Genomic DNA, 13,802 nt, shown 5'->3' on the forward strand with positions numbered 1-13,802 from the left:
TTCCAAAATTAAGGAAGACAAGGTTGATGAATTTGTAGGAAAAAATATTTGCATATTTGCACAATATACAATGTTCACTTAAATTTGAATGGCTCACGTGAAAGTGAGATTCAAGAGAGGAAATACAGTACATAACTGAAAAATATAAAGTGTATATTACCAACCCCTCAAACTTGAAGGAAGTTACAACAGATGCATTTACGGCAGGGTTGGACAAATTTCCATTACCGGTTGGGTACAGACGCCTTTGTACAGGGTGGGCCATAGAAACTTTAAAAATTCATAAAACCGGAAAAATAACCGAAATAAATCACGGTATGCAGGGTTAGCATACTTAGGTCACGGAAATTTTTTTTTAAGACAGGAAAAAAATAACTAAAAAAACCGCCGATAGGGTCAGCGTCAGCAGGTCCGGATGTATTCATGACACCTCTTTGCGGATCGCATCTTTCAGTTCTTTCAGTTCTTTCTTCCGACAGATTGGATGAACCGGATCGATACACCCGGGATTTCAAATATCCCCATAACAAGAAGTCTGCCTGTGTCAAATCTGGAGACCGAGGAGGCCATGGGAACCTGAAACGCTTGCTAATGATTTTGTCTTCCCCGAACGTCTGTATCAGGAATGACTTTACCGGAGTAGCAGTGTGACTAGTTGCTCCATCTTGCATAAACGTGACGGTAGAAAGCGCGTCTCTTTCACACAAGGGCGTAGCAGGGGGGGGGGGGGGAAATTTCGGGATCTCGTCCCCGCGAAATGCGTGAAAATGACCGAAAAAAGGGAAAAAGATGGCGAAATGTATTGTTCAATCACTTTGGTCCCCCCCCCCGAAATGAAAGTGCCCCCCCCCGACCGAAATTTCTGGCTACGCCTCTGCTTTCACGCAAACATGGCACGACCTTCTCGCGCAGAAGCGTTAAATAACGCTGCGCGTTCCCCGTAGCCGTTTTCCACCCATTTACTGGGCATGGCGTTTCATAGAAAAAGGGTCCTTTGATGAACGAACCTGTGAACCCACACCACACTGTCACTTTTGGGAAATGCAATGGTTTCTGCGTGTACTCACGTAGATTAGACGTCGGCCAGATGCGACAGTTATGGGTATTGTGCCCGAGTGGTATGGTGGTAAGATGTTCGTCTACCATCGTGAGGGTTGTTGTCAGGGTCCCGGGTTCGAACCCAAGAGAGGATATCGATAAGATATTTTCCCTAACGAATTCGAGGCGACCACCGATAGACAGCGCCTTCACTTCCAACCCATCTCACTAATGGCAGTAAATTGCAATATAGCGATATGGCCAGAGTTGGTGTTTGGTGAAGTAGTTATGGGTATTAAAGCAGGGGCGGTGTTAGGGGCAGTGCGACCGGTGCAATTGCACCGGGCGCCGAAACACGTTAGATATACGTTGCTAGAAAAATATCTTTAAGATATGCATTTGAAAAAATAACTATAAAAATGACCGAGATGAGAAAAAGAATTGGAGGTTTGAGTGTATATAATATTGCGGTTATTTTACGAAAAGGAAAGAATCGATAAGCGGTGCACCAATATACGTACATAGCGATTTTGGTCAGATACAAATACACACTTTCTCTTGAGCTCTTCTCTTTTCTTTCTCTTTTGTTGTGCTGTAAAAAATAAAAATAACGGAGGAATCGTCCTCGGTCACCCAATTTTTCTACTAACGAGAGCAAAAGCATTTTCCTGTGTTGTGGGGAGTATTACAGGAATTGAAGGTGTCCTCTGATGTGGGAAAGATTTTGAGCTAGAAAAGGCTTTGATAAACGCCGAATCGAATCGCTTACCCATTACAGTATTTAAAAATAATAATAATAATATTTAATAAATATTTAAAAAAAAAATGAATGAATTAAAACCTACGATTTGTGCTGACCATTTTAAATAGGGATCCTGTACTTGGGTTTAGTTCCTACCTGTCACACGAGGAGAAACAAAAATGTGCTCACACGAGAAAACCCATGTACTTTGGCTCCCCCTATCTAAGGCCTGTCTCCCAAGACTCGCAAGACTTTCCTATTAGTTCAACCAGGGGCAAAGCCGCTTGAAAGATCTCTTAATGCAGCTTTGACCAGGGGCACCTCGGTAGCACTGGGTGTGCTCCAGAAGGGCGTCAAATCCGAAGTGAAAGGGCGAAAAAATTAGGAAAAATTATTTGTACCGCTGTTGGAAGGACACCAAATCTGAGGTAGAAAGGGCGAAAAAAAGTTAGGGAAAAATGATTTTTGCCCCCACTAGCAGGAGCGTCAAATTCGACGTAAAAGTGTGAAAGAAATTACAGAAAATGATTTCTGCTTGCTTTAGGAGGGGCGTCATATCCGAAGTGGAAACGAAAAAAAAAAAAAAAATTAGGAAAACATATTCGCGTTCGACATAAACGTCAAGTCCGAGGTGAAAAAGTGGGAAAATGATTTCTGCCTTTCTATCAATGAGAAAATTTCATTTATAAATATAAAATCTCTCTCAAGGAGGAGGGGGGGGGGGTTATTTAACACGGTTTTGTAGAGAAAATGCCAATTTTTGTACTGGTATCTACCCTATCGAAATATTTAAAAAATATATGTTTTTGCAATTAAATTTTTAACGTAATTATAGCTAATGAAACCTCTCTCGGAAAAAAAAGTTGTAGATAACAAGGTGCAGTGGTTTCCGCACTAAAGCCGCTTCCAAGTTAAACTTTCCATGAAGCTTTGATCCCATAGGCGGTGATAGACTTGAACGTCTGGGGGGGGGGGGGAGGATGATGATGTCAATTCATATATACACATATATTCCATCAGACGACTCCACCTTTGACGCTGGGGGGCAATGTCCCCACGCCCTCCCCGTATCTCCGCCCATGTTTGATCCACACTAAGAAACTCATTTCCGACGTTTTGTTTTTATTTTTTTTCAAAGTAATTTTTTTAACGTATAATCCACGGGCTATAAGCAGCAGAATAGGGTAGGTTAATTGGGACTCCATGGAGTTAAAAGAAAAATCTAGAGTGAAAACAACCCCTTCCCAGTGCCGTCTTAATGCATGGGCCCGCCCGGGAGCCTCAAGAGTAGAGGGGCCTCACGAAAATGAGATGTACAATCGAATCCCGTTTTAACGATTACCCTTATAGCGAAAATCTCGTTTTAACGAACATTTTTATAATCCCCCAAGTAAGTTTACATAGGAACAATGCTAGGTAACCTGGAATTCCTTCATAACGAAATTTCGTTTTAACGAAGGGATTCCTCCGGTCTCTTGGCGTTCGTTATAACGGGATTCGACCGTAGTTAAAATTTTCTAGAATTTACTATTTAGGGCCTCAGAAAAACCACTTGGCTCGATTGCCCGTGATGCTCTTAAGACGGCCCTGCCCTTTTCCAGGCCTGTAGCGTGCTTTCTTGGGGGCAGTCTTTTCTTGAAGTCTCCTTGAAATGGTTATGCTTAGAAAAAGGAGGAGTTACAAGCGCCCCCCCCCCCCCATCCGGCTCGGAGCACCGCCAAAGTAGCCTCCGACTAGTTACGGGCCTGCCCAAGTTGCAGGCCTGGTTGTTTAGCTGGTGTTTGCCTGCTCCTTCTTTTTTTTTAGTACTGGGTCTGAAAAGGATAGTTTCAAATGAAGTTTATATGAGTTTCATAAATATGAAAGAAATCGTAGGGAAATATCACTTTGATTTAACCACATTTATTTAGCCCATACGGGATCCGTGCACTATATACACGTATTTTACCATAAAATTCAATTAAAATAAGTATGAAGAAGATATATTCTTTGTGATGAGCTAATCAAACAAGTTGCGTTTATATTCTTGTTTACAAGTTAAATGGCAGTAATCCCATTTTAGGAAGAAAGCTTTCCCGTTTTCTTTGTCCCTTAATATCCAACCAAGAGGGGGCTGGGCGATGTGTACGATCACCACATCGAGAGTCTGATAATATGGTGGAATTAATCTGTCCCGTATTTTACGGGACAGTAATGACTAGCAAAAATTGCCCCCTTCGACACATAAATGGGCTAACTACCATCTTTGTACCGGGCGCCACAAGGTCAAAGACCGGCCCTGTATCAACGTCACCATGAAGCGAGAAATGCGCTTCAATTATCCACAAGATGTTGAAGACCTAGGTGGAATTCTGTTTGGTTTTAGAGAAAGCCCACCTCGCAAATGCTTCCCTCTGCACGGTATCCACTGGTAAAAGTTCATGGCACGACTGCAATCTGTATGGGTGCAGATGAAGGATTACATGAAGAATATTGCGTGTCGAGGATGGTGATCTGGCAGCTTTACGAGCACTGCTGGTCCCCGCAGCTAATTCGGACGCTAACGCTTCCGTTTCGGCAACACAAGGCGAACGTGCCTTCCTTAAACTTGGTCATCCGGCTCTCTCTTACACAATCCTCCAGTGTTCCAGTTTCCGCAAACCGCTGAACAGGCTTTGTGAACCTGTCACTGTTAAAAGCCCTTTTCTAGTCCTCACACTCTTCTGAACTCGGAATTTACTCAAGGCAATGGTCGCTGATTCCTGGTTCACGTAAAACAACTTCACCTACAAAGCTTTATCCTTTGCACTCAGCATCCTTGTAGTATCAGCATACACGATTTACAACGGTGGACTGGTTGTGGATTAGGAACGCAAGTTCTTATAACCGTCTCATTTGCATATTTCCACCAAAGTCTCTCGCACCAGCACCATCTTTCGGCTGTGTTTTTGAGGGGGGGTTTTTTTTCCTATCTTAAAAAAATTCCCGTGACCTAGCGATGCTAACCCTGCAAACCATTTTCTATTTCGGTTATTTTTCCGGTTTTTATACATTTTTAAAGTTTCTACGGACTTTTTGCCCACCCTGTATTTGTATGTGGACAGGCGCGGGTCTAGGATAGGGTGGCCAGATCACGCGACTGAGAAACCGGGATATCTTGAAAAAAAAATTCAGAAGCATTATAGCACCTATAACCATCCAATTTTAGAGTAATGGGTGAAATTACCTGTTGACACGAGAAAAAAAACAAGCCGCTGAAAAAAACACCGCTGAGTGAAAATTTTCGTGAACCAGCATAAGTGGGAGAAATGCTTTGCGACCAGGTGAAAAAAAATGGAGAAAAATTTCCTAACCTTTTCTCCACTTTATAATGCATGTTCGGAACTGAAATGGTGAAGAACTGGAATATCATACATAACTATGCAGCATATTACATTAGCTCTTTTGCTTATAGAAGTGCACAATACTATATATGTCTTCTCGTTTATCATCTTTAAATTTTTTTTAATGGGAGAAAATTATAATGATAAAATAATAATTAATGTGGGTCTGTCTAGGGGTAAACCACAGAGAAGTTACGAAATCATTTTTCGTAACATCTATTTTACGCAAGGCGGCATTAAGCAGCAGAACCTAGAGTTAGAAGGCCTCCGCACGGGTTGCCAAGGTCATCTGTAGCGTCATTAAGACTACTTAGCAAGTTTGCCACATTTGGAACCACAGCATCCTATTTCGTTTCTTCTCTTTTTGCGTAGAATCTTCCTGGTTGGTTCACAAATACCGCATGATGATTGGATGTGGGGCAAAGAAATCGCCAATTCTAAGCCCGATCATTTGTTTTCCGCACAACGATGATACTGGCACGAGCAGCGGAATTTTTTCCCTGAATATTCTGAGTGAAAATGGACTACTTGCTGACGTCACGAGCAGCTTGCGGGGGTTTTCTATCTTTAGGAGGTGCTGGATTAAGACGCTTGAAGGCCCTAAGCACTGAAATAATGTGTGTGTGTGTGTGTGCCCCCCCCCCCTCCCTCTCCCTTATTTTCATGCCACTGACAACAGTTCAGCGGTTTTTTACGTTTAAAGCAGTGGTTTTTAACCTTTTTTCCATTCCACATCCCCAGTGCAATACGACTTACCTTCCCGCACACCCTTAGATAATTATTACGTATTGGTCCTGTAAGTCCTAATGCGACCGTTATCTCATAAAACGCTCATCGTAAAGGTGCGGTTTCAATTTAAAAAATGCTCAAAACGTATTCAGAAATCACTCTGCACCAATCCTGAAAGTGAAAATGCAGTGCTTCATAAAATAAAAAAAATCTATATTTTTTACTATCCCCATGTTCTTTAATTTCCAATTAGAAAGTTATCGTCTTGTCTCTCCTGAGGCCAATATATAAGATTCTATGTTTCGGTGCTCAATATTCGCTGAGATATTTGAATTCACAAATCGGAGAGAAGTTGAGGGGAACAGCATAAATAAGGAAAAGGAGCTTTGCCTACCAGTTTATGAAACAAACCGCGAAATATTGAATTTCGTAAGAAATTATAGGAGATTTGTCCGGCCTTGATTTAATCCGTTTTTGTTCGCGTTAACTTAGTGCAAAAAAGTGAAGAGAAAAAGGAATCCGACATTCCTTTCGTTCGAGTCTTTTCAATGCAATTGATCTTTCTTCGCGTTCTCAAATGCTCGAGAAAGAGAAGAAAGACAATGGAAATCGCACAACCAGCAGAAATATGAATTGGTAGTTGACCGAAATATTATCATTAGAGCCCGGATTATATACCCTAAAAATAGGAAAATATGCACTTAAAATGCCAAAACATGCACTTGAAATGTCAAAACACGTACTTGGAAATACAAAAATATGATCTTAAAAATGCTAAAACATGCATTACAAACCCAAAATATACGTTAAAAAATCTGAAAATGTTAAAACTTCCAAAATATGCACCAAAAATGAGAAAATATGCATTAAAAAACCGCCATACAAAAAAAAGCACATTCTATATGGTTATAAATGCATATTTTCTATTCCATAGTGCATATTCATTTACAAAAAATATCCCCATATATGTGTATATGCAAATAACCTATTATTACTAATTTCTAAAATATTTTTTATTTCTAGTTTGTTGCAGCTGCTCAGTAACAAAATACCAAAAACAAAAAATTCGACACTATTTCTAAAAAAAAAATTAACACGCTATAAATAGCGTTACAATAAAATGGTTGATATTTGAAAAATACTGTATTTTATATACAAACATGTCTATTAATTTTTCTAAATCCTACCTCCGGAAAAAAACCGATGGTATGAAAATATCATGAGCAATATTTATATTTGAAAAATTATGTAAAAAAAGTGATTGAGCTTAAATAAACCTTCAAAAATATGCACTTATTCTGAAAATGCTTTGGTTTTATGCATTTATATGCATTAATGCTAAAAAGGGCCAAAATATGCAAATGCATATGCACGCACATATGCATTTGCATATAATCCGGGCTCTAATTATCATGTTTGCAGGCATCAATTGTTTTGGAAGTATCGCAATGAATTCTTTTCTATGCGAATAACTAGAAAATTCACTCGCAATCACAGTTGCATTTTCGAAGCATACAGTAGATTTTAATATCGATGGCAGTTAAGTTTCCTCGCAGAAAGTGTGCGCGCACAATGCGTATTAATAAAACGTCAATTTATATGCACTTCTTTTTTGAATGGTCAATCCAGAAATCGCGTGACTTTTCGTTCGCTTATCCTCTTCCTTCCCCATCAGACAGGGCCGGACTTAAGCAGGTGCAAAGGGTGCTGCCGCACCGGGTCGCTAAATTTTAGAGCCGCAAAATGGGACAAAACTACTTCGATTACATTTTGACTTACATGTTTTAACAAAGCAAACAGATTAAAATTCTGTTCAAGACCTCTAAAATTCCGACATCAAACTCTCTTGCCTAAAGTTTTCTTCACGGAAACCCTTCCCCAAGCCAAGAGAAGGATACAGGTGGATCTAGTCAATACCTTCTAGAGCAGAAAGCCTTCACCGGCGATATTTTCGATGCTGTGACGTCATCACACTCCGACCTGTTTTTTCCGTCGGCAGCTGATTGTCCCTGATCGCCATATCGACAGCCGTTAGCACGCACGTGCGCGCAGTTTTTTAATGATAAATTTCTAGTTTGAACGTTAATTTTATTAATTTCTTGGCAAGGCAATAAACAATATTGTTGCCCAAGTCCTTTAAAAAGAATAGTTGAAAAAAACAACAGCTAATCCGGCCACCAGGGAGCTTCAGTGAACGAGGTATAGGCCTATCTGTTCAGCTTCATATAAAATCACACACAGGTGAGTTCATTTTTTATTATTACATGAAATGCATTGATGAATATTCTGTAATATTATTGTAACAAACTTAATCTCATAATCCCAATTTTCATAAACTCAGTGCTATACATAAGGATAGGGCTTTATTAAGTTAATGGATAATATTGGTGCTGTGCTATTTGAATCATTTTTTAATGTTATCCTTTAACGTAAGAAATTTTTAATGAATAAACAGTTGGAGGGAATTTAGAATAATTACACAAAATATATTTCATGCCCCCCCCCCCTCCCCCTCACATCCTGGAGCCGGGCTACTATGATAAAATTTTTGGTGGATCCCACAATATTTCTCAATAATATTTCACAATATTTCGATGGAATTTCAAACAATTACGTGAAAAGAAATATTTTATTTCATGCCCCCTCTCCTGAAACTGGGTCCCTTGGTGATATCTGTGGAGATCTTGGTAAAACCTGCTAGGGTCAAAGCAATGAGAATCCCAAATTTCTTTAAGGTTATAATTTCAACTAAATACATTCACAAATTTTGGAAAAATTAGAAAGGTGTGTATGACTTGGACAGTATCATGGGATCATGTGAATTTGCTGAACACCCAAGAAGAGCGAGGACTGGAGCTTGCATTGATTGTAACTACCAACCAATGATCAAATCTAGCTCAAGCAACCGTCTTGAATGATATGTCTTCCATGGGACTTGCCTCGTGCCATATCGCTCCCAACCAAGTCAAGATGTGTGTGTGTGTGTGTGGGGGCATAAACAGTGCGTGTCGTGAAACATGATTAGATATAATTAACAATATAAAGTAGCACCCGTTTGAAATACAGTGAGCTGAACAGCGTTTCGCCGCATCCATGTATCTAATGAGAGTCTTTTGGTAGACTATTTGTGCTTATACAATCTGTCACTACAGGTTCATTTTTTATCCCCAGATTTTGTTCACAGTAAATGAGAATGACCTCAATGTTCCTGCATATTTTGAAAGTACGGTTGAACCCCGTTATAGCACCCCCTGTTGTAGTGCCAACCCCGCTTGCCGCCAGAAATTTTCAGTCAACAGATCTTCCATATAGGGATTATAATGTAATGTAGAACTAAAATAATTTCAGAGGTAAGTGTAAAATATGTGGCTCGCTCTTAAGTTTTATATCAAGAAATATTCAAGTAATATTGTACAGTTTTTAAAATTTCACATGAATTTTCTCTTCTTAAAATTGAACGAGTGTTGAAATATTTATAGAATAACACTAATAAGACAAAGATAGTGTTTCATTATGAACGTGCGAATTTATGTAATGAAGCCTCTCTCTGAAACACTATTCCAACCATTAACCGATATAACGCCAAAATTCTTTGGGACGGGTGGTGGCGTTATAACTGGGCTCGACTGTATTATGTTAAAGAAATGTCAATTTATTTTTCCATATAAATTAACAAATTTCTCTGACTTTATTAGAAACACCAAAAAAGGCAAGATTTCAACTATACATAAATTCTTCACATAAAACAGCTTAAAATATTCAAGTGATTATCATATTGTTGATATCAACGTGGGAGTAGTGTATAATCATAGAGTATTAAATAGAATTTTGCCCCATGTCTATAAATTTGGTCAGATACATATTTTGCTTGTCTTGAACATAGATGGCTTGTTGCTTTATAATGTAATTCTCAAAATTGATCCACGTTTGGATATTATTGGCTTTATTGTTGTAGCCATCGCAACTGATATGGTGCATTAATATTATACACTGATATAGTACATTGCATTAATAACAAAATAGTGGGTTTGTCCATTACTCCCCATATAATTGTAGGATTTTTAGTTATAGTCCTTTTTGTTATCGGTAGATGGCGCTGCGGCACGCAGGGAAATAATCAGTATTGTAAAGATTAGTTTTGGCAACAGTGAGTTTGCCGGAAAAAGTCGGCGGGAAAGGCCACGGTTTTTGTTATGTCTGTATGTTTTGTGCGCGTAATAAATGTATCAAAAATGGAGGCTGTGTGTTTTTCTCTGTGAAGAGCCAACACCTTCTATGCCGCCTGGCAGTCGAGTGGTTAGGGAACTAGCTTCTCACTGTGCAGGTCTGGGTTCGAATCCCGGTTCGGGCATGAATGTTTACTAACACTAACAAATTCCCTGGATGGATCATGCTGATCCCTTGGGAATACGTGAGGATCACGTTATTATTTATTATTAAGAAGCCTTCGCCCGCGATTTTTAGATGCTGTGACGTCATCTCACTCCGGCCTGTTTTTTCTCCATCGGTAGTGTTTGTCTCCCTGATCGCCATATTGACATCCGTTTACACTCACGTGCGCGCTGTTTTTTAATGATATATAATTTCTATTTTAAACATTTATTTTATTCATTTCTTCATAAGGCAATAAATAATATTGTTGCACAAGTCCTTTAAAAAGAATAGTTGAAGAAAACAACAACAGCTAATCCGGCCACCACACTCTGCGAGCTTTGTTTTCGGTGAAGTATAAGCCTATATCTATACAGCTGCATATATCAAAACAGGTGAGTTCAGTTTTTTCTATTACACGAAATGCATTGATGAATATTCTGTAATATTATTGTAACAAACAACGTTAATCTCATAATCCCAATTTTCATAAACTCAGTGCTATACATAGGGATAGGGCTTTATTAAGTTAATTGATAAACAATATTGGCACTGCTATTTGGATCATTTTTTAATGTTATCCTACAAGGTAAAATTTTTTTAACGAATAAACAGTTGGAGGGAATTTAGAATAATTACAGAAAATATATTTCATGGACCCCTCCCCCTCACATCCAGGAGACGGGCTTCTATGATAAAATTTTTAGTGGATCCCACTCTAATATTTGTCATTGGAGCCTTTGTGATGGAACTTCAAATAATTACGTGAAAGGAAATATTTTATTTCATGCCCCCTTTTCCTGAAACTGGGTCCCTTGTTGATATCTGTGGAGATCTTGGTAAAACCTGCTAGGGTCAAAGCAATGAGAATCCCAAATTTTTTTTAATGTTTAAATTTCAACTAAATACATTCACAAATTTTGAAAAAATTCAAACGTCTAATGATGCTTTTATTTCATGTCAATAGGTGTGCATGACTTGGACAGTATCATGGGATCAGACCAGAATCATGTCAATTTGCTAAACACCCAAGAAGAGAGGACTGGAGGTTGCATTGATTGTAACTACCAACCAATGACGAAAAAAATAATCTATCCCAAGCAACCTTGAATGATACGACATCCACAAGACTTGCCTTGTGCCATATTGCGAACAACCAAGTCGAGATGTTTGGGGCGGGGGGGGGGGGAGACATACACAGTGTGTGTTGTGGGACATTTATTTTGAAAGTACAGTTGAACCCTGTTATAGCATCTGCTGTTGTAGTGCCAACCCTGTTTGCCACCAGAAATTTTCAGTGAACACATCTTAATTGGGATTATAATGTAAAAACGTATAGATTATAATATAATGTAGAACTAAAACAATTTCAAAGGTAAGTGTAAAATATGTTTATAAAGTCAAGACTATCTTGTCAAATATCAAGAAATATTCAAGTAGTATTGTAGTTTTTAAAATTTCATGAATTTTCTCTTAAAATTGAAATATTTATAGAATAGCAACTAATAAGACAAAGATAGTGTTTCATTATAAACGTGTGAATTTATGTAATGAAGCCTCTCTGAACCATTACCCGATATAACGCCAAAATCCTTTGGGACAGGTGGTGGCATTATAACTGGGCTAGACGTTATTAGGTTAAAAAAATGTCTGTTTATTTTTCCATACAAATTAGCAAATTTCTCAACACATAACACAACTTAAAATATTCAAGTGATTATTATGTTGTTGTTACCAACGTGGGAGTAGTGTATAATCATAGAGTATTAAATATAATTTTGCCCCATGTCTATAAATTTGGTCAGATACATATTTTACCTGTCTTAAACATATATGGCTCATTGCTTCATAATGTAATTCTCAAAATTGATCCACTTTGGACGTTATTGGCTTTATTGTTATAGCCATCGTAACTGATCATTAATTGCATTAATAACAAAATAGTGGGTTTGTCTATTAGTCCCCCATATAAATTTCCATGTTCATCCTCGCCCTTCAACATATATGGCCAGACCATTTTTTTCCCTGATAGTGCATCGGATTAAAAATATCAGAAAAGCTGGCTGTGTTAAAAAGGTTTTTTTTTCCCCCAAATAATTTTGTCCCGCCTATAAATTTCGCGTGGTTCATGTTTTGCCCTTCTTGAACATAAGATCACACGTTGCTTCATAATATAATTCTCAAAATTTATCTACGTTTGTCAGTGATTGGTACAGAAGGTGCATTTTCGAAATAGGCTTGCAATGCGTTATGATAAACAACTTTGTGTTTTTTAGAAATTACAAAATACTGTGTTGATGAATTGGGTTCTATATATATAACTATATATAACTGGAAAATATATAAAAATACTTATTCTTAAAAGCCAGGTTTTGGAAATATAGACAGGGACTAATAATATTTCTCTGAGGTAAGTTTTAATATTTGGGAGGGGATAATTCTGTGTATTTAATCAAATTAAATCAAAGGTGATTGATAAAGGAAGCTATTCTTATACAATCACTTTCATTCTAAGATACAGAACTGTTTTCTTCAATGCACATACATTTTTAATTCTGTATCACTCACATTTCTTTAAAAGTTGTGCAATTCATCCCTGTTGGTTAAATTTTCTTGCTTTCAAACTTTAATATTGTAGTTTACAAACTGCAATGTTCCCATCTTCTTGACGGAAAGAGAGACAGGGACAGATAATATTCTCTCAAAGGACTACTATTATAAATTATACTAGAGAATATGCTTAGCAAGTAATTATTATTCTCAAGTTATTTATCGGGATTATTTATTATAATGCATGTTATTACATATATTTTTGATAATAGTCTCTGGAAAGATTTTGGTAACTGAAGAATATTCTCTGCAAGCACTATTATTAACTTCAGAATAATTATTTTCCATATGAATATTCCCCAGTAATTTATGATAGTCCTTCCAGAGAATGTTCTCAAGGGTATTATATGTAACTATATATATTATTATAAATAAATAACATGAGAATATTTTCATCAACAACTTATAAGAATATTCTCAAGTTATTTATAGTAGTCCTACAGGGGTGGGAACTCTGCGCCAATTGCGCCGCACTGCGCCAAAACTAATATCTTGCGCCATCCTGCTCCAATAGCGTATTGTCGCATTTTTCTGCGCCAAATAGCGAATTTCGCTTCAGTATGCCCGGAATTTCGGAAAGGACGCCAAAAGTTTTTTTGTTCCTGCTAGCCACGAAACGTTTCTTTACGAAAAGAGCGTGTTTTATTCCACTATACTTAAACTATCGGCCCCTGATCGGGCTTTCCATTGCGAAATCCCGATATTGTCCGTGATCGTGGAACTGAAGATGGTTTGCAGTGCCTTTCAGCTTTAAAGTGCAAATTCGAGTGTTTCCGTTTAAAAAAAAAGTCGTCACTGGAAGCAGCAGAAATTACTGTAGTCGATTGTCATTGTGTTAAATCCCGATGTTTCGTGAAAAAGATTGTCATTCCAGGAGTAAAAAGCACATGTCCGCCGAATTACGAATGTTAGTTTAGAAACTTTGGCGAATAACGAGTGTTAAATCGCCA

Source organism: Pholcus phalangioides, unplaced genomic scaffold, assembly GCF_987345545.1.
Source record: "Pholcus phalangioides strain wild (caught in Gottingen) unplaced genomic scaffold, Ppha-v1.0 ptg000003l_1, whole genome shotgun sequence".
Lineage (NCBI taxonomy): Eukaryota > Metazoa > Arthropoda > Arachnida > Araneae > Pholcidae > Pholcus > Pholcus phalangioides.